This window comes from Musca domestica, unplaced genomic scaffold, assembly GCF_030504385.1.
Source record: "Musca domestica strain aabys unplaced genomic scaffold, Musca_domestica.polishedcontigs.V.1.1 36, whole genome shotgun sequence".
Lineage (NCBI taxonomy): Eukaryota > Metazoa > Arthropoda > Insecta > Diptera > Muscidae > Musca > Musca domestica.
Genome location: NW_026712318.1, coordinates 4,865,922 through 4,888,600, shown reverse-complemented (window position 1 = coordinate 4,888,600; position 22,679 = coordinate 4,865,922). Strand labels below are relative to the sequence as shown.

The 22,679-nt window shown below is 36.1% G+C and overlaps 2 long non-coding RNA genes across 2 annotated transcripts; one reads left to right on the top strand and one right to left on the bottom strand.

Moving 5' to 3' along the window:
- Positions 1-1,090: 1,090 nt before the first annotated feature.
- Positions 1,091-1,412, bottom strand: LOC101889585 (uncharacterized). Its single transcript, XR_225623.3, has 2 exons — positions 1,263-1,412; positions 1,091-1,194 (listed from the first exon to the last, which is right to left on the bottom strand). It is a non-coding gene; the product is annotated as an uncharacterized LOC101889585 (long non-coding RNA).
- Positions 1,413-4,853: 3,441 nt separating this feature from the next.
- Positions 4,854-5,299, top strand: LOC101889368 (uncharacterized). The gene is made up of 2 exons (XR_225621.4): positions 4,854-5,091; positions 5,180-5,299. It is a non-coding gene; the product is annotated as an uncharacterized LOC101889368 (long non-coding RNA).
- The last annotated feature ends 17,380 nt before the right edge of the window (positions 5,300-22,679 follow it).

Genomic DNA, 22,679 nt, shown 5'->3' with positions numbered 1-22,679 from the left:
TCCGATTGTCTTCAAATTTCCCACATCCCAGTATTTTTATTATCCCAAGGTCTATTCTTAAGATGGAATACATCGGTCCAATCCTTTTGGTACCTCCCCCACAAATGGTCGAAATTTTCAAAAAATATATTTTTTGCACAGAAAGAGAAAGGATAATCCTATTTTGCTCCAACTTTGCATATCCGAATATTTGCGTCAGTTCTAGGTCAGGTGCGAAAATGGATAATATAGGTCCACTCCATCAAGTACTTCACCCACAAAGGGTCAAAATTTTGAATAATTACAACTCTTATTAAATGTGATGTAAGAGCCCGATTGTCTTCAAACTTCACACACTCCAATATTTTTATAACCCCAAGATCTGGTGTTAAGATGGAATATATCGATCCACTCTTTCTAGTACCTCCCTCACAAAAGATCGAAATTTTGGATGTCCATTAAGCTCATAAAACGCGAAATTAACATCCGATTCAATTTAGACTTTGTACATCTGAATATTTCCATCAACACAGGATCTGTTATAAAAACGGTAAAAATCGGACCATTCCTTCTGGTACCTTCCCTATAAAGGGTCAAAATTTTGAATATCCATGGATGTCACAAAAAGCGAAATTAATATCCGATTCCATTCCAGACTTGGTACATCTCAATATTTCTATTAACACAAGATCTGTTATAAAGATGGTAGAGATCGGACCACAAATGGTTTAAGATTTTGAAAAACAACCAACATTTTTATATGTATTAGATAAAGCATGAAAATTTAATACTTGGGTCGACTATACCTGGTACCCCACGCACATGTTAACATTTTCTAAAAATTATCACATGTGTTATGTAAAGTGAAGGAAGTTACCAACCTGTTACCCAGTTACCCCATATTTATATCGTATTTTTTTAGGTTCGATACGAAATAGACAATATTGGCCCATTCCCTCAGAACCCACTCTATAGAGGGTCAATAGTTTGAATAATCATAACAGAAGTCAACATATATTTAAATAATCGAACAATGGCTGATGATATTAGCCTGTCGACAGAACCGATTAATACTTTTTAACTTGTTTTAAATAAAATTAGACCATTTACATTCAAGAGCATGCAAAGATTTATTTCGAATTTTTAGAGAAGGCAACTACTACAATAAACCATTTACATCATGGGTCTGTCGCGGGAAAAGGAATGCACGAGTCTCTAAAATAAAGAAAATAATTAATTATTTATTCATTTTATAATACAAATTTTTATTTCAATTCTCTTACCTATTTGCCATTACCACTTCCGCCACCTCCGCCCAAATTGCATGGCTCAGCATTGGCATAACCCAAAACGAAGGCCAAAGCCACAAGTCCAAAAGATAGGAGTTTCATTTTTTTTTAATTCGATTGATTGAACAACACTGAATGCTGTTGGTATGCCCTGTGGGGGTTTATATAGTCGGAAAATTATATTGCAAATAGTGTGACTAATTGATGTAATGTGTGCGTGAACGTGACCTGTAATATATTTTGAAAATTTAATTTTGAATGTGACTTTTTAAAACTCATTATTGATCTTAGAATAATTAAGAGACCCAAATAACCTAGGAATATCCTAGTCTTAAGGTTTAGCAAAATTATGAGGAAACTGGTGCGAGTTTACATAAGATATATCCTCGGAATAGTAAATGTCCTCAGCATTTGATAATTTGCTGAGAGTGAGTCGATTTTAAAAAACTTACAAGATTTTCTATAAGCTTCGTAGTCGATTGCAGGATGTCAATGAGTTCATATCATACATTGTACTAAATGTTCAGATTTTCAAAAAATCATATTCAAGTTTTTCCTTTTCCGTAAGAATAACGGAAAAATGTTAACCATTTACACCAGAAAGTGTAAAAATCTTTCATTTCTACGTTTACCGGGGAGGATATTAGTATAACCATTGCACAATAGGCCCACATCCAATTTACTATTTCAACGTCTCCATATGTAAACCCTAAAAACCAACAGTGGTCTCAATGTCATATTCCCTAACCCAAAACCAAAATTTAATAATAATTTAGTACGCATATCCAAAACAGTCTACACCTCTCTATCCTAGACACCAATAACGATCCAAATTAAGTACCATTTAGTACTTTTCGAACAATTATAGTACGAATTAACAAAACCATAACCAAATCTCAGCACCATATACCAACAGAGACTTAGATATCATATTTCGGGATTCCAGCTCGACCCATTCACCCAGTACAAAATTTAGCAAAACTTAGTACTTTTCGCATAATTTTAGTACTAATTTGTAAAACCATTCCTTCTAGTTATCGCAAATAAAAATTTCATGGTTTCGGCATCAACCCATCGGCCAATACCACATTTATTATCATTTCCAAACCAGCAACTTCTAGTACTTTTTGAACAATTATAGTACACATTTCCAAATCCACCTCCATACCTCAATTCCTGATATCAACAGACCCCCAAATTTCAAGTTTGAGGATTTGAATACCCCTTCACCCAGTACTAAGTTTAGTACCATTTAGTACTTTTTCTACAATTATAATACACTATTTCCAAAACCACCTCCAAATGTCCAAGTCACACATAAAAAGCGATCCTGACATTAAATTTCAGATTTCAAGTCAATACCTGTTCACCAAATACCAAATTGGACCAAATATGCAGGGTGAGATGAAAAAACTGCAACCAACTTCAGACTGATGTCATTTCTAAGCCACTCGTCTGACATCTGTTAAAATTATTCCATTATACTTATTGTTTACCAGCGCACAAAAGGATTTGATGCGAATTTCCAGAAAAAAAGTTATTCGTGATGGAATTCAAGCGGGATAGTGTGATTTCTTTATATTTGACTGACTATCATTGGAGCACTCCAGCATTTAAATGTGAATAAATCTTTTGTGTCTCGTACCATCGCTCGTTACCGTGATACTGGCAGCGTAGCCCAACGTCAAGGAAATGGACGAAGTGGAAGAAAACAGCTACATCAGCAGAAATGGTTCGAAAAGTAAAGAAGCGACTTGATCGAATGCCGCGTCGCAGTGGCCGAAAAATGGCTCGAGAGCAATATTCGATTCGGCAAATATTGAAAAATGAGCCATTGAAATTCCAAAAAGTGCAAGAACTTACACCGCTACAGAAATAGAAAGAAAATAGACTCAAAAGAGCTAAAGACTTGCTTCGCTTGGCCGAAAGTGGTAAACTGCCGAATTTGGTTTTCTCCGCTGAGAAAATATTTGTTTTCCAGCAGTTTGTAAACAAACAAAATAATCGTGTTTATTTGTCAAAGAGATCAGCTGAAAATGTGCACCTTCGGTTGGCCACCAGAACTCAAGCGCCGACCAGGGTGATGGTGTGGGCCGCCATAACACCCGATGGTCGCTCTCCGCTCGTGTTAATCGAATATTCTGGAGGGTGTATTAAATCCAAACATTTTGGCCGCAGACCTTGGACATTCCAACAGGACTCAGCACCATCACAATCAGCACGCTCCATCCAAGAATGGTTACAAAATGAGGTTCCTCGCTTCATTTCCAGCGCACAATGGCCACCAAAATCTCCGGATACTAATCCGTTGGACAATTGTGTCTAGAGTATTTTGGAAAGCAAGGTTGGCACTAAAAATACCAAAGTGTCGATCACCTCAAGCAAGCGCTTCGCCGGGAATGGTTCAAAATACCGCAGAGAAACATTCGGGCAGCGTGTGACGGTTTCATTGGCCGTTTGAAGGCCATAATTCGTGCCAAAGATGACCAATTCGAACAAATCTAAACTTATTCTAAAATTTTATGCTATTTTCGACCTTTTTGCTTTCATTCAATAAAATTTAAAAAAAAAATGTAAAAATTGTGGCGTTTGACTTTGTTGCAGTTTTTTATATCAGCCTGTCTATCCACGTGAGTATAGTTCCTATACTGTATCTCTCAATTTTTAAGATCTTAAATATTTCACATGAGTAAAATTTCCTAATTAGTACAGCCCCACGATTTTCGGGGTTTTAGGTTTCATCCAGCATTTCCAACACATTTTTTATAGTCCGTGTTCTTAATGGATGGAAACCATGAAATACAAATTTTGACATATGACCTAGTAACGACCGATTTTGTTTAAATGTCCTAGTCAGATTTTTCTGCTAAAGTGCATGTACAGGGTTGCCCATATTCGACGGACCCATCTGGCAATGCCATAACTTTTGACAGAGATGTCACATCGCTTAATGACATACCGCGTTTGAAGCGTCAGTCCAAGCAGATTTTTACCATGAACCAATACACGCCACGCGAGCCCTCTGAAATAGTTGAAATTTACAAGAAGTCAATTGTGAAAACTCAACGTGCTTTTAAAACATTAAAAAATGTGAGAAGTGCGCCTTCTATGAACACCATTGAGCGTTTATACGAAAAATTTTCGACTGGTAAGGCTCTTTCTAATCCGAAGAGGCCATATAAAAGTCGACCAAGGCGATCGGCCAAGAATATCGCTGCCGTACGAGCCAGTGTTGAGAGGTCCCCAAGAACATCGCAAAAACGCCGTTCTCAGCAGTTGGGCATGGCTCGGCCCACTTTACAACGGATTATTCGCATTGATTTGCATTTGTTCCCGTACAAAATTCAATTGACGCAAAGAATGTTGCCTGCGGACAAGCCTCGTCGATTGGAATGGGCCCATGGGTCCGTCGAATATGGGCAACCCTGTAATTTAATTTCATTAAAACACTCTCCTCGCAAAAGGTGTTCATTGTCGCCATAAGTTTCGAAACATATAATTTATTTTTTGAAAATCAGATCATATTTTTAATATATTCCGAATTATTCAATAGTACACATTAAAAATAAAATACAAATATTTTTACACTATATTACTTGTCACGTTCAGCAATCCATTGCATTAATTAGTCACAAAATGTTAACATCATTTTCCGACTATATAAACCCCCGCGAACATGCCAACAGTATTCAGTTCACAATCACTCAAATAGAAAATGAAACTCTTATCTTTCGGACTTGTGGCTTTGGCCTTCGTTTTGGGTTATGCCAATGCCGAACCTTGCAATTTGGGGGGAGGTGGCGGAAGTGGTAATGGCAAATAGGTAAGAGAATTGAAATGACTAAATTATGTTAAAGGATATGACGAGTTATACTTTTTCGATAATTAATTAAATATTTTCCTCTTAATAGAGAGTCGTGAGTTCCTGGACGATGACATTCAAACCCATGGTGTAAACAATGCATATTACTTCTATTCTTCTACAAAATTCGAAAATAAATATATTCTTCCCTGAAGTTATGAAAAGATAATCAAGTAATTTAATTTAAAATTAAGTTATATTGCGACTTGGGCGAATATACAAATATTAGGCATTAATTGGTCTGCCCCGGCCAACATTAGTATTTTATACCCTCCACCATAGAATGGAGAGTATATTAAGTCTGTCATTCCGTTTGTAACACTACGAAATATACATTTTAGACACCACAAAGTTTATATTTTCTTGATCAGCATAAAATTCTATGTCGATTTAGCGATGTCCGTCCGTCTGTGGAAATCATTCTAGCTTCCGAACGAAATGAAGTAAGTTGATAAAATTTTACTCAAATGAGTATTATGTCTGCAGGACTTTTGGTATTGAAAATCGGACATGTAGGTCCACGTATTCATATAGCCCCCCTATAACGGTACCTCCCGATATTCGGTACTTTGATGATTTTAGCGACATTATTCAACGGAATTTTAAAATTTCAAATTTTGTATTTGAAGTTCGTAATATATACTACAGCATAAAACAGAAAATGGGCCATGTAGGTTCACTTCTTCGTATAGCCCACATATAACGGTACCTCCCGATATTCGGTACTTTGATGATTTTAGCGACATTATTCGTTTGAAGTTCGTAATTGGTACTACAGCCTAAGACGGAAAATTGTCTATGCAGGTTCACGTTTTCGTATAGCCCCAATATAACGGTACCTCCCGATATTCGCTATTTTGATGATTTCAGCTACATTATTACCAGAATTTTTTAATTCAAGTTTCGCATTTGAATATTGTAATGGTTTATGACAAAAGTTGCCTATGAAGGTCCACGTCGTCGTATAGACCTTAACACAATGGCTACATTCGGTATTTTTAAGATTTTAACAGGATTTTAAACGGATTTTATTATTTTATTTGCCAAAATCGTTCCAAAAGGTGGAGGGCATTCAAAGATCGGTCCGGCCGAACTTACAGCTTCTTCACTTGCTCTTACTTGTTTTACCAACCATATATACCCTAGTTTGAATATGGGGTATATCGGTCCACTCATTGTTTGTGCCTCCCCCACCCTCATAAAATACAAACTAATTTACAAATATTTCTTTAAACTTCGAACAATGCTGTACTACCACCTGCATTAGATCTAGTGAAAATATGGACCCTGATCCCTCCTTCTTTTACCTTCCATACAAATGGTTAATACCTGGATATTGGCTTGAGATATATACCTTAAATCATTTGATACTGCCAAAAGGCTTTAGACCCTAGGTATCATTGTACCAAATCCGTTTCAGGATATTTGTAGCTGATCTAGCGATTTCCGTCCGTACGTCTGCCTGTCTGGCTGGATCGCACAATAACTCTCGAAGGGAGTATCCAATTTGATCCAAACTTGGTACATCGTAATATTATCAATAAACTCACCCACAAAAAATCGAAATTAAAAGTGAAAGGAAAATCTGATTTTGCTCCTACTATGCAAATCCTAGTATTTGCATTAGTGATAGGTCAGGTGCGAATATGGACAATATCGGTCTATTTCATCAAGTACCTCCTCCAGAAAGGGTCAACATTTTGAATAATTATAACTCTTATAAAATGTGATGTAACAGTCCGATTATCTTCAAATTACACACATCAGAATATTTTTATTAACCCAAGGTCTGGTGTGAAGATGGAGTATATTAGTAGACTCCTTCTGGTACCGAAAGGGGTCAAAATTTTGAATATTCATGAAGCTCATAAAACGCGAAATTAATATCCGATTCCATTCAGACATGGCACATCTTAACATTTCCATCAACACAAGATCTAAAGGGTTGCCCATATTCGACGGACCCATCTGGCAACGCCATAACTTTTGAAAGAGATGACACATCGCTTAATGACATACCGCGTTTGAAGCGTCAGTCCAAGCAGATTTTTACCATGAACCAATACACGCCACGCTCTGATCCGAAGAGGCCATATAAAAGTCGACCAAGGCGATCGGCCGAGAATATCGCTGCCGTACGAGCCAGTTTTGAGAGGTCCCCAAGAACATCCCATCCCATAAACGCCGTTCTCAGCAGTTGGGCATGGCTCGGTCCACTTTACAACGGATTATTTGCATTGATTTGCATTTGTTCCCGTACAAAATGCATTTAACGCAAATAATGTTGCCTGCGGACAAGCCTCGTCGATTGGAATGGGCCCAAAGGTCCGTCGAATATGGGCAACCCTGTATTATAAAGACGGCGGAGATCGGACCATTCCTTCTAGTACCTTCCCCACAAAGGGTCAACGTTTTGAATAAAAACAACTCTCGTAAAATCTTAAATAAGCATCCGGATCTCTTCAAATTACACACATCACAATAGTTTTATTAACCCAAGGTCCGGTATGAAGACGGAATACATAGGTCCACTCCTTCTGGTACCTTCCCCGCAAAGGGTCAACATTTTAAATATCCATGAAACTCACAAAATGCGAAATTAACATCCGATTCCAATCAGACTTAGCACATCTCAATACTTCCATCAACACGAGATCTGTTATAAAAATGGTAGAGATCGGACCATTACTTCCACATATGGTTCAAGATTTTGAAAAACGCTCAAAGAAAGCGAAATAAGCATCCAAATCTCTTCAAATTTCACACATCCAAATATTTTTGCTAACGCAAGATATGTTGTAAAGATGATACAACCCCTTCTGGTACCTCACCCACAAAGGTTCTCAATTTCCAATATTTATATTTGTCATAACCTGCGAAACAATCCGGCGATTCTTTACAACTCACTATATTAATATTTGTACAAATATTAGATTTGGTATGAAGATGTGTACGTACACAAATGGCCAAACCGACTGATACATGTTTGAGAGAGCAGAACTGCAATACATATTTGTAAACTAGGGTAAAAACTTAAACAAATTCGAAATCTATAGGCATCGCTTATCTGCCTTGAATAAAAGTAGACATTGAATTTTAATTACTATTTTAGTCAAAATAATAACTGTTTTATTTCAAACGTCAGCGCCAAAAAAGTGAAATAATAAACACCCTGCCAGGAAAGGGAAAATACGTCCATAAACACGTTTCAATTGGACCGTAACAGATTTGTACAAAATCGAAAATAATTACCAACCAACCAAGTGAAAAAAATTAGAATATTTTTGTTGCTTTGCAACTTGTTCTCAACGCTTGTCCTTTTCAATTTCTCGGTAATTGTATGTTAATTAAAATTAAAAGATATGACAGAGATAAATAATCGAGTTCGATCGAAACTACATATGTTTTGGGAGCCGTAAAATAAATCGATCAAAAATTTGCGATAAAAGTGTCTAGAGGATGGTATGAAATCGCTTCATGGTCACAGTCGATTGTGCAATTTAGACAAGATCATGTAGACGTCATTAAAATTATATAGTTTTGTTTGTTTAATTAACTTCTTGAATTTTAATGAAGAATGTTTTAGAAGTATTAACAAAAAACGGGCATACAGGGTGAGATAAAAACAAGTAAAACAGCTGTAAATTCGGCCAGGCCGAACTCTGAATACCCTCCACCATTTGGTACAAACTTAACAATTTTCAAAAAAAAAATCGCTTATAAATTCTCTTAAAATCTTGAAAATACTTAATGTAGCCGTATATTATAGTCTATACGACGACGTGGGCAACTTTTGTCACAAGCTATTACAATATTCAAACGCGAAACTTAAAAAAAATCTGTTTATAATGAAGCTAAAATCATCAAAATACCGAATATATGGAGGTACCATGGTGGTTATAAAACATGGATCTGCACAGACAATTTTCTGTCATAGGCTGTAATATCGAACTTCACGAACTTAAAATGCAAAATTTGAAACAATCCCGGTAAATAATGTCGCTAAAATCATGAAAATAACGAAGATCGGTGTGTACCGTTATATGGGGGCTATACGAAGGCGTGGACCTGCCCAGACAATTTTCTGTGATATACTGTAGCATCCATTACGAACTTCAAATACAAAATTTGAAACAATTCCGGTAAATAATGTCGCTAAAATCATCAAAATACCGAATATCGGGAGGTACCGTTATATGGGGGCTATACGAAGACGTGGACCTGCACAGACAATATTCTCTCTCTTCGGCTGTAGAATCCATTACGAACTTCAAATACCAAATTTGGAACAATTCCGGTGAATAATGTCACTAAAATCATCAAAATACCGAATGTCGGAAGGTACAGTTATATGGGGGCTATACGAAGACGTGGACCTACATGGCTCATTTTCCGTCTTAGGATGTAGTATCCATTACGAACTTCAAATACAAAATGTGAAACAATTCCGGTAAATAATGTCGCTAAAATCATCAAAATACCGAATATCGGGAGGTACCGTTATATGGGGGCTATACGAAGACGTGGACCTACATGGCTCATTTTCTGTCTTAGGATGTAGTATCCATTACGAACTTCAAATATCAAAATTGGAACGATTCCGGTAAATAACGTCGCTAAAATCATCCAAATACCGAATATCGGGGGATACGGTATATGGGGGCTATACGAAGACGTAGACCTATATGGCCCATTTTCAATACCAAAAGTCCTGCAGACATGGTACACATTTGAGTAAAATTTTATCAACCTACTTCATTTCGTTCGGAAGCTAGAGTGATTTCCACAGATGGACAGACGGACGGACATTGATAAATCGACATAGAATTTTATGCTGATCAAGAATATATATACTTTGTGGGGTCTAAAATGTATATTTCGAGGTGTTTCAAACGGAATGAGAAACTTAACATACCCTCCATACTATGGTGGAGGGTATAAAAAACTGCAACAAAGTCAAATGACATAAATTTAACTTTTTTTGCTTTTTTTAAATTTTATTACATGAAATCAAAAACTGTCGGAAATATTAGAATAAGTTTAGATTTGTTCGAATTATAGCCTTCAAACGGCCAATGAAACCGTCACACGCTGCCCGAATGTTACTCTTCGTTATTTTGGCCCATTCCCGACGAAGCGCTTGCTTGAGGTGATCGACACTTTGGTATTTTTTAGTTCCAACCTTGCTTTCCAAAATACTCCAGACACAATAGTCCAACGGATTGGTATCCGGAGAAAATTTGGTGGCCGTTTTGCTCTAGAAATGAAGCGAGGAACCTCATTTTGTAACCATTCTTGGGTGGCGCGTGCTGAGTCCTGTTGGAATGTCCAAGGTATGCGGCCAAAATGTTTGTGTGCCCAAGGCTTTACTACTCCCTTCAGAATATTTTCGCGATAATATTCGGCATTTATTCTGATGCCACGGTCGATTAATACGAGCGGAGAGCGACCATCGGCTGTTATGGCGTTCCATACAATCACCACGGCCGGTGCTTGAGTTCTGGTGGCCAACCGAAGGTGCACATTTTCAGCTGACCTCTTTGGCAAGTAAACACGATCTACTTGTTTGTTTACAAACTGCTGGACGACGAATGTTTTCTCATCGGAGACAGAGAAAAACAAATTCGGCAGCTCACCACTTTCGGCCAAGCGAAGCAACTCTTTAGCTCTTTTGAGTCTATTTTCTTTCTATTTCTGTCGCGGTGTAAGTTCTTGCACTTTCTGGAATTTCAATGGCTTTAACTCATTCATTTTTTCAATATTTGCCGAATGGAATATTGCGATATGTTCGGCTTACGAGCCATTTTTCGGCCACTGCGACGCGGGTTTCGATCAAATCGCTTCTTTGTTTTTCGAACCATTTCTGCTGATGTTGCTGTTTTCTTCCGTCCAAATCCTTCACGTCGGGCTACGCTTCCAGCTACCAGTATCACAGTAACGAGCGATGGTACGAGACACCAATAGATTTATTCACATTTAAATGCTGGGGTGTTCTAACGATAGCCACTTGTGGTTTTCCAGCCAAATATAAAGAAATCACACTATCACCCTTGAATTCCATCACGAATAACTTTTTTCCTGGAAAATTCTCACCAGAAGACTTTTCTACGCTTGTAAACAATATAATGAGCTGTCACTGGAATAATTTTAACAGCTGTCGGACGAGTGGCTTAGAAATGACAGCAGTCTGAAATTGTTTGTCGTTTTTTTCATCTTACCTTGTACATATTACGCAGATTAGTTCTGTTGTCTTCCATACTACTAATTATCTTAAGGAAATAGGTTCGGTAGAATAAAATTTTTAACCAAGGCCCAAACATTGCATCTCTAAATTCTTCACGACATTTCAGGGGGCCCGTCAATGCCACAAAACATGTTTTACATAAAACACGTTCATACTGCAATTATTTTTGTTAATTATTTCCTGTTCATAATAAGTGAAAGGATTCTGCAACTTATGATAAACTATAGCATCTTCATGGTTGCACAACGATGCCATGACTTTTAAAATAAACCCTAAAATCACATACACACACCACGTCATGCCGTGTCGTATTAATCTCTTGAAACATTTACTTAACAAATCTCGTTAAGCTTCGTATTTTATGATGACCATTGGTACTTCCTCCTTTTGCTAGATAATTTAAGTGAACCTTTATTCAATTATTTATTTAAATTTAAGATTCTGCCACAACCTTGAATCGTGGTGGGTATTCTCGATACAAACGCAGACTCACACACACGCACGACACAAAAGTCATTTACACCGGAACAGTTTTATCTGGCCAGCCAGAAACCGACATTTTTACCTGAAGTTTTCCAAAACATGTTCTGGTAAAACGAAACAATATTTCACTGAGGATGTTGCAAAAGGATGCATGCAAAATAAAATCTAGAAATTTATAAACTTCATAATAATACTCCATAGAGGTCAACGACATGATTGACCGGTTTCATGTTGAAAATGAAATGAATATTGCCAACTGAGGTTTTCGTGGTTTTCTTATGAAGTATGTATGGAAACCACAAGAGCTACATTTTGATCCATGTATTCTTAAAGAAGTAGTGTGAGTATTTACGTTGAGTGGAAGATTCCCTGGAAATATCGAATCTTAAATCATGTTTATTACATTGTGGAAAAAAATTCTTGTTTAAAATTATAATAGAGAGAGGTGTCGGGTTAAAAAAAAGAAGTAGAAAAATTCATCCTTTTTGTACCATACAACACACTGTGATCAGGATATTATATATTTGTGCAATTGTTTGTAACATAGAGGAAAGGAAGCGAAATAGATCCATAGTTCCTCTTGATGATCCGTCCGTCCGTTATTCAGTTCATGTATTTTTATACCCTCCACCTTGGAAAGGAGGGTATATAAACTTAGTCATTCCGTCTGCCTGTCTGTTGAAATCACGATACAGCCCACATTATTTGACGTAGAGCGTCAAAATTTAGCAGAATAATTTTTATTGTGTCTAGGATGGTTGGTATTGAAAATGAGATATATCGGTCCACGTTTTGGTGTAGTCCCCATATAACGGTATATCCCGATATTCGGTATTTTGATGATTTTTGCCACACCTTTTCACGGATTTGTCTGAAAATTGGTATTTGTTGGTCATAATGGGTTCTAGCTCCGGTGGTGAAACTTTGCATGTATAGGCCCACGCTTTGGTATAGCCCCCATATAACGGTACCTCCCTATATTTGGTATTTTGGTGGTTTTTGTCACATTTTATCGTGGATTTGTCTTAAAATTGGAATTTGTTGGTCATAATAAGTTCCATCTCCGTTGACGAAATATTGTATGTATAGGTCTACGCCCTATATAGCGGTACCTCCCGATATTCGGCATTTTCATGATTTTCCCACGAATATGCCTAAAAATTGGTATTTGGAAGGTATTAAAAGTTCGGCTCGGCCGAACTTTATGTTTTTTACTTGTTGTAAATAAGGTACTGATCGTAGATGAAATTTGAAGTTGAATTTTTGCACAGATGATTTACCCCAAGGACGAGTCCTGTTTAAATTGAGCCTAGAAGCATATAGGTCGAATTTTGTGAAAATAGTTTAAGATATAGATGTATTTCCCATATACAGGGTGAGATGAAAAAACTGCAACCAACTTCAGACTTTTGCATTTTCTAAGCCACTCGTCCGACAGTTATTAAAATTATTCCAGCGACAGCTCATTATATTGTTTCATTTCTCTTTCGAGACGATATTGTTTAAAATCATAATTCGTGCCATGACTAATTCGAAAAAAACTAAATCTTACTATAAAATTTGATGCTATTTCCGACATTAATAAAATTAAAAAATTTATTCAATAAAATTGAAAAAAAAAATTATGGCGTTTGACTTTGTTGCAATTTTTTTTTATAATTTTATCTGAACCGATTACAATATAATTTGCAAATTTATTTTTATTCCGAATTCCAAATTTCATTGAAATTCGGCATACACATCGTGATTAGTGCATCAATGAAAACGGCCGAAATATATATATGGGAGCTATATCCAAATGTGAACCGATTTCAATATAATTTGGCAAATTTACTTGTGTTTCGAATTCCGTTTCACATTCCTGATCCTTTATGTGAGGTACCAGAAGGGGTTCGCAGATATATTTAATCTTCATAACAGATCTTGTGTTAGCAGAAATATCTGCCTGTGTGAAATTTGAAGAGAGTTGGATGCTTATTTCGCTTTTCAAGCCTTTTGTTTTTCAAAATCTTGAACACTATGTGGGGGAGGTAGCAAAAAAATTGGTCAGACCTCGACTATCTTTATAACAGATCTTGTGTTGATAGAAATATTGAGGTGTACCAAGTTTGAATGGTACCTTTTATGAGATTCATGGATATTCAAAATGTTTACCCTCTGTGTGAGAGAGGTACCAGAAGGAGTGGACCGTTATATCCGATCTTCATAGCAGATATTGTATAAGTAGAAATAATGGAATGTGTGAAATATGAAGAAAGCCAAATGCTTATTTCGGATTTTATAATCGTTTTGGTTATTTAAACATTTGACCCTTTGTGAGAAGTTACCAGAAGGAGTAGATCTATATATTCCATCTTCACACCAGACCTTGGGTAAACAAAAATATTGTTATGTGTGTAATTTGAAGATAATCGGACTCCTACATAACATTTTAGAAGAGTTATAATTATTCAAAATGTTGACCATTTGTGGGAAAGGTACTTGATGGAGTGGACCGATATTGTCCATTTTCACATCTGACCTAGAGCTGCTGCAAATATTACAATTTACCAATTTGAAACGAAGTCGGATTATCCTTTTTCTTTCTGTGCAGTAAAATATATATTTTTTGACAATTTCGACATTTTGCGGTCCATCTCCGAACTCAATCTAAGTTTGATAATAATAATACGATGTACCAAGTTTGAACCGAATCGGATACTCTATTCGAGAGTTGTCTTGCGCACCAGCCAGAAGACAAACAGACAGACGGACGAACATCGTTAAATCGACTCCAAATGTCCTGAAACTAAATTCGTCCAAAGAGACCTAAAACCGTTATTTCGATGAGGCACGTTTTGGCCGTATCAAATTATGTAAATCCTCTCTAGCCATATGGCTGAGGGTATCAAAATTACGAAACATATTTACTTTTCTATTGTCATATCTTTATGCGACTTTCTTAGATTTTATCGATTTCTGGCAAGAGGCCATTCTGAATTTGTAAGAATTGTCGAACTCCGTCCAGCCATTCTTGAGTTATAAGAGGTATAATTCAAATTTTATACTCCAGATGTTATCTAATGACCATCCAAATTGGTGGACTTCTGCTCAGCGCTAAACTCTTACACCATGAAAATTCTATTGGCCTATAATTGTGGCCTGTAGAGCAACTGCAAAATCAAAATTTTTCCGGTTTTTGTCCAAATGCGAAATTTTGTGAGAATCGGGCCATAAATGCAACCTGTTGCGTGATTACATATCAATATGGACGGACAGACAGACACACATATCTAGATCGACTCAGCTCGGCGAGATACAAAACATCCTATATTCAGGACCTATATTTTGAAGTGTTACCTAATTTTTGGCCCGATACCCCAAACACATAGGGTTGTAGGGTATAGATATTATGTATTGGACATCATTCATGAGAAAAAAAGTACCAAAAGTTTAAAATGCCGAATAATTGCCCTGAAGCCGTTTTTATAAATGTACGTACATTGCTTAGGTATTGTAGATCGGATGGTAGAGAATTCCATTAGCGGATAGTGCCAACAAAAAACTGTCTTTCAGAGACCAAGCTTCTTCGTCCTAACAGCATAATCTACCTTCCTCTATTTGTTTCTGTAAATCTTTGTCTTACGAACAGGTCATTTTGCATAGATCAGTCTTTTGTCTGTAGGCAGGTGATTTCATGATTTTAGCTACATTTGAATTGTCTAAAGATCCATACTAGAAGTTCCTTAGGTCCACGATAGGTCCACGATATCGTATAGCCCACATACAATGCTACACCCCGATATTCGATGATTTGACGATTTTAGGAACATTTTTCGCCGGAGTTGTTTCAAATTTCGTATTTACTGTCCGTAATGGGAACTATAGTCTATGCCAGAAAATTGTCTATGCAGGTCCAGTTCTTCGTATAGCCCCGATGTAACGGTACCTCCGTATATTCGGTAATTCCAAATTTCGTTCCAAATCGTAGAGGATATTCAAAGTTTGGCACGAACATACTGCCTTTTTACACGTTTTTGAACCCTCCACCATTGTATGGAGGGTATATTAAGTTTGTCATTCCGTTTTTAACACCTCGAAATATACATTTTAGACCCCACAAAGTATATATATTCTTGATCAGCATAAATGTCGAGAGTAATTTCTGTCTGTCCGTCTGTGGAAATTACTCTAGCTTCCGAACGAAATGAAGTAGGTTGATAAAATTTTACTCAAATGCGTACTATGTCTGCAGGACTATTGGTATTGAAAATGGGCCATATAGGTCCACGTCTTCGTATAGCCCCCGTATAACGGTACTTCCCGATATCCCGTATTTTGATGATTCTAGCGACATTTTTACCGGAATTCTTTCAAAATTAATATTTAAAGTTCGTAATAGATGCTACGGCTTACGACAGAAAGTGGGCCATATAGGTCCACATCTTCGTATAGCCCCATACAACGGTACCTCCCGATATTCGGTATTTTGATGATTTTAGCAACATTATTTACCGGAACCATGGTACCTCCCTATATTCGGAATTTTGATAATTTCAGCTATATTATAAACAGATTGTTTTCAGGTTTCGCATTTGAATATTGTAATAGCTTGTGACAAAAGTTGCCTATGCAGGTCCACGTCGTCGTATAGACTGTAGCCATATACATTAGGTATTTTCAAGATTTTAAGAGAATTTATAAACGATTTTATTTTTTTTTTTTTTTTTTTTTTTTTGAAAATTGTTAAATTTGTACCAAATGGTGGAGGGCATTCAAAGTTCGGTTCCGATCATTTTATTATTACCTAGGAAAACATTTTTTTAAAAAACACACTTCCACCAATATTTCCTAGCATTCAAAAATGATGTACGAGATTGACCATTGTTCCACCTGTTCCGGCATATGCATGCAGTTGTTGATAGTTTCTATGGAATAGTTTAAATCAAATTAAATACCTGACATTATCTTAAATGCTAGTGTTTTATTATGATAATTTTCGCATTCTTTCGTTCGGTTCGGGTCTCCTCAAATTTTTAAATTCCCATTTGTGTTTAGGCATATCGTTTTAATAACTAACTAATATTAATGGTCTTTGGAGTACACACAACCAACACAAGCACGCAATGATTTATTATGGTATCTATGTGCCGGTGAGAACAAAAATCCGTATTTTTTTAAGAATAACATTTTAAGAGATTTTCGTGAGAAACGTGTTGTCGTGTTAACACAAAAGAAGGAAACGTAATCTTTTTTTAGGGTTGCTAACAAAATCTCAACCTAGAAGTTTTAGAGGCGTTTTTGTGTGATGTAATCTGCAAAGATTTCGCCGGTTTTTTGATTTATCAAAGCGGAATTCAAACTTAATTACAACTGGCGAAGATGTGTTAATTTCCAAGGTCATAAAGTAAGAAGTGTTTATTTGATTAATTATTATGCCCCTCCGAAATATATATGTGTCACATAAATACATACATACATATACACTCATATATATGTTTCCTGGTTAATACTAAGATTTTATCTTGACATTCTAGTTCACTTAAGTGTATTTCGCCGCAAAATGCAGCAATATCGGGTTTGGCTTTGGTATAGCGTCCGTTACGGCCTTTTTAAACCCTCCACCATAGTATGGAGGGTATATTAAGTTTGTCATTTCGTTTTTAACACCTCGAAATTGACATTTTAGACCCCACAAAGTATATATATATATATTCTTGATCAGCATAAAATTCTATGTCAATTTAGCGATGTCCGTCCGTCTATCCGGCTGTGCGTCTGTGGAAATCACTCTAGCTTCCGAACAAAATGAAGCAGTTTGATAAAATTTTACTCAAATGTATATTATTTCTGCAGGACTTTTGGTATTGAAAATAAGCCATGTAGGTCCACGTTTTGGTATAGCCCCCATACAACGGTACCTCCCTATATTCGGTATTTTGACGCTTTTGGCGACATTATTTACCGGAATTGTTTCAAATGTTGTATTTGAAGTTCGTCATAGATACTACAGCATAAAACAGAAAATGGGCCATGTAGGTCCACTTCTTCGTATAGCCCCCATATAACTTTACCCCCCGATATTCGGTATTCTGATGATTTTAGCGACATTATTTACCGGAATTGTTTCAAATTTGGTATTTGAAGTTCGTCATAGATACTACAGCACAAAACAGAAAATGGGCCATGTAGGTCCACTTCTTCGTATAGCCCCCATATAACGGTACCACCCGATATTCGGTATTCTGATGATTTTAGTGACATTATTTACCGAAATTGTTTCAAATTTCGCATTTGAAGTTCGTAATGGATACTACAGCCTGTGACAAAAAATGGTCTGTGCAGATCCATGTTTTACAACACCCACGGTTCCTCCCTATATTCGGAATTTTCATTATTTTAGTTATAAACAGATTTTTTTTCAAGTTTCGCATTTGAATATTGTAATAGCTTGTGACAAAAGTTGCCTATGCAGGTCTACGTCGTCGTACAGACCCTAATATAAGGCTACATTCGGTATTTTTAAGATTTTAACAGAATTTTTAACGGATTTTATTTTTTGAAAATTGCCAAATTTTGTACCAAATGGTGGAGGGTATTCAAGGTTCGGCCCGGCCGAACTTACAGCTATTTTACTTGTTTTTTTTTTTTTTTTTTTTTAGTTTCGCACTTGAATATTGTAATGGATATGCAGGTCTACGTCATTTAGACCCTAATACGACGGCTGCATTTGGTATTTTTAAGATTTTAACAGAATTTTTAACCGATTTTATTTTTTTGAAAATTGCCCAATTCGGTCCAAATGGTGGAGGGTATTCAAAGTTCGGCCCGGCCGAACTTACAGCTTTTTTACTTGCTTTTCAGTACATTTGAAGCCGATCTAAGGGTGTCCGTTCGTCCGTCTGTCTGGCCACGATAACTCTCGAAGGGAGTATCCGATTCGGCCCAAATTTGATGTATGGTAATATTATTAACAAACATAGATCGAAATCGGAGATGGGAGTTTGGATGGATAATATCGGTTCACTCCTTCTGGTACCTCCCCCTACAAAATGTTCAAATATTCAAATAAAATATCTTGCTTCTTAGAAAGAGAAAGGATCACTCGATTTTGCTCCAATTTTGCAAAACGTAGTATTTTCATTAATTCTAAATCAGGTGCAAAAATGGACAACATCGTCCCACTCCATGAAGTACCTTCCCCACAATCGGTCAATATTTTGAATAATTATAAATTGTATAAAATGTGAAAGGGGAGCCCGATCGTCTTCAAATTACATACATTCTAATATTTTTTACCAACACAAGATCTAGTGAGAAGATGGGTTATATCGGTCTACTCCTTCTGGTACCTCCCCCACAACAGGGTCAACATTTGTAATAACTGTATTTCTAAATTTCAAATTTGACACATCCTAATATTTCTGTTAATTATTCAATATTTCTTCCAACAGAAGATCTGGTGGGAGGGGATAGATAACGACCTACTTCTTCGGGTATCTCTCCCACAAAGGGTAACCATTTTTAAAACTTAAATCTCTCATAACTTGCGAAACAATTACATTTGCATAAAGTCTGACTGACGGACTGGCTGATTGACTGACTTATGGATTCATCAACGCCCAAACGAAACGGCTGAAGCTAGAATCTTGAAATTTTGCGTGAGGTACATTCTTGGTCCGAAGGGGTCAAATAAGGCTATGTTTTTAGAAATTCGTACTAGAACGGTATGAAAAATATTAAAAAGTACTAATTATGGTACCCCTTGTATTTGAGCAAGCAGTAAACATACAATACTTAAAGGGTCTTTGGAAATTCGCACTATAAGTGTACGAAAATCACAAAAATGTACAAAAATTTACAAAATTTAGAGTCGATGTAAGGAGGTAATTTTGAAAGTGTGCACTCATGTATACGAAAAGTACTAAACAGTACTAAATTTAGTACAATTTGAATTTGGAGAAATGGATGGAGCTGGAATCCTGAAATTGACATTACTGGCGGAGTTTAGGACTGGGATATGGAGTTAGTTTTCGAAACTTGTAGTTATGTGCCCGAAAAGTGCTAAATGGTACTAAATTTGTTACAATTTCGATTTGGGTTAACCAATAGAGCTGGAATTCTGAAACTTAAAAATAATATAATTTAGAAATAAAATTAGAATAATAATATAGAAATAAGTTTTGGAAATTCGTACTTATGTGTACTAAATGATACTAAATTTGGTACCTTGGTATCCTTAAATTCGAAATACTTGATTACTGATGGTGTCTGTGTTTGGCGGTTGTTTGAAAATGCGTCCTATATTTGTACGAAAAGTACTAAATTTAGTATTTGGTGAAGAGAAGGGGTTGAAATCCTTAAATTTGAGGTGGTTTTTGAAATGTGTACATATTGTCGAAAAAAACTCCTCGATAATCCTCAAAACGAAAGATTCTGAAAACTTTTTGGTGTAAAAGCTAAGCAATATCCTATCATTCTTTCCTTAAAAGGAAAAACTTAATGAATTTATAAAATCTGAAAAGACTGAACATTTAGTATAAAATATGGAGTTTTGATGAAACAATTTGCCAAACTCAATTTTAAAATTTGGCAATTTTCAAAAAAACAAAAATCCGATAAAAATTCTGTTAGAATCTTAAAATTATCGAATGAAGCCGTAATATTAGGGTCTTTACGACCACGTGAACCTGCAAAGGCGACTTTTGTCATAAGCCATTGCAATATTCAAATGCGAAACTTGAAAAAAAAAATCGGTGAATAATGTAGCTAAAATTATTAGAATACCGAATATAGGGGGGTACCGTTATATTGGATCTATAAGAAGACGTGGACCTGCACAGACAATCTTCTGTCATAGGCTGTAGTATACATTACGAACTTCAAATACCAAATTTTAAACAATTCCGGTAAATAATGTCGCTAAAATCTTCAAAATATCGAAATTCTGAAGATACTGTTATATGGGGGCTATACCAAAACGTGGACCTACATGACCCATTTTCAATACCAAAAGTCCTGCAGACATGATATATATTTAAGCAAACTTTTATTAACCTATTACATTTCTTTCGGAAGCTGGAGTGATTTCCACAGACGGACGGATATCGCTAAATCGACATAGAATTATATGCTGATCAAGAATATATATACTTCGTGGGGTCTAAAAAGTATATTTCGAGGTGTTACAAACGGAATGACAAACTTTATGTACCCTCCATACTATGGTGGAGGGTATACAAAGGCTTTACACCAACTGTTGGAACGAATTCAAAACTTTAAGGTGAACGTTTCCCTAATGAAGTTGCAGTTACTTGCTAGTTGGAAAAGAAAATAGATTTTCAAATATCTTATAAAAAGTAAAGGAAGTCCAAATCTGACATGTTTTAATATTTATATCCGACGATACGGAATGGACAATAGGCCCACTCCTTCGGAACCTCACCTATGAATGGTCAACAATTGGAATATTCAAAACGCAAACCGATATGTTTTTAAATAACCGAACATTGGCGGGGGTATGCAGCTATCGTCAATACTGACTGATTCTATTTAACTTATAGGTGATCTCCTGTAGGCCTTCTTTGCATAGAAGACTTTTTGCCGTTCTACTGTGGAATAGATACATTTTACTATTCTTCCATAGTCAAAAGACCTTCTACAGAGCTGCTTTATAACTAACTGATGAACAATGAATGTCCCGATGCAATGACTGAACATGGAAATTTTGTACGTAGGTCACTATTTGAAGGAAGTTTCTTTCCGATATTTTTTTATAAAATTTAATACAATTATGTAATGTTTAATTTTGTTTCCCCACAAATTACTGGCCATACGTACCTCGTATATACATATTTCGGTATTACCTTGAATGGTGGTGAATGTGCCGATCTCATGTGGGTGTGAACTTTAATTGCGATCATTTTCCTCAATCTTTAACCTACAAACACAAAAATATATGAGAACTATTAAAAAAGATGTTTTTTTTTCTGAAAATCTCGAACCCTTTCTTGCGATTTCTTTTATAAACCGCTTCACTTAATTGTTTATCTTTTGCACCATCTTCTCTTCTTCTTCTTGTCTTATTAGTTTACTTGAAATTAAGTGAGGGCACTTTAAAATCTTATCTCAAGAGATCCAACGCGTTGTTTGTTTGTTTAATTTAGTATCGCAATTAACTCATCAATGCCGCCCTGCCATCCTGATCGTACATAATTCATATCGGCCAGCAAACCAGTTGGCAACAACTGAAGAGTGTTTATTTAAAGAATTACTGTTACTGTTATATAAGATTCTTTTACGAATAATTGTTGACATTTAACGGATGAGATGCTTGAGATAATTATTTGTATTTTTTTTTTAAATAAAACTAATTATACCGTAATAAAGGTTTTAGCAAAGATACACCAAAGCTGCTAATTCTTCTATAGCATAGTATGAAGTTATCTTAAATTCGAGGACACAGTCCATTGTATCAACATCAATTGGCACAAGAAGGAATTTAAAGAAAAAAAACGCGACTAAAATTTTTAACTAAACTGACTTCGTGAATTGGCATATTAATCTCATAATGTTGTGATTTTGTGTTTCCGGAGATATATTGGGACACTCTTCTTCAGTTCCACCAGGATTTTTTATACCCTCCACCATTGTATGGAGGGTATATTATGTTTGTCACTTCGTTTATAACACCTCGAAATATACATTTTAGACTCCACAAAGTATATATTTTCTTGATCAGCATAAATCGACATAGAGATTTAGCGATGTCCGTCCGTACGTCCGTCTCTCCGTCTGTGGAAATCACTTTAGCTTCCGAACGAAATGAAGTAGATAGATAAAA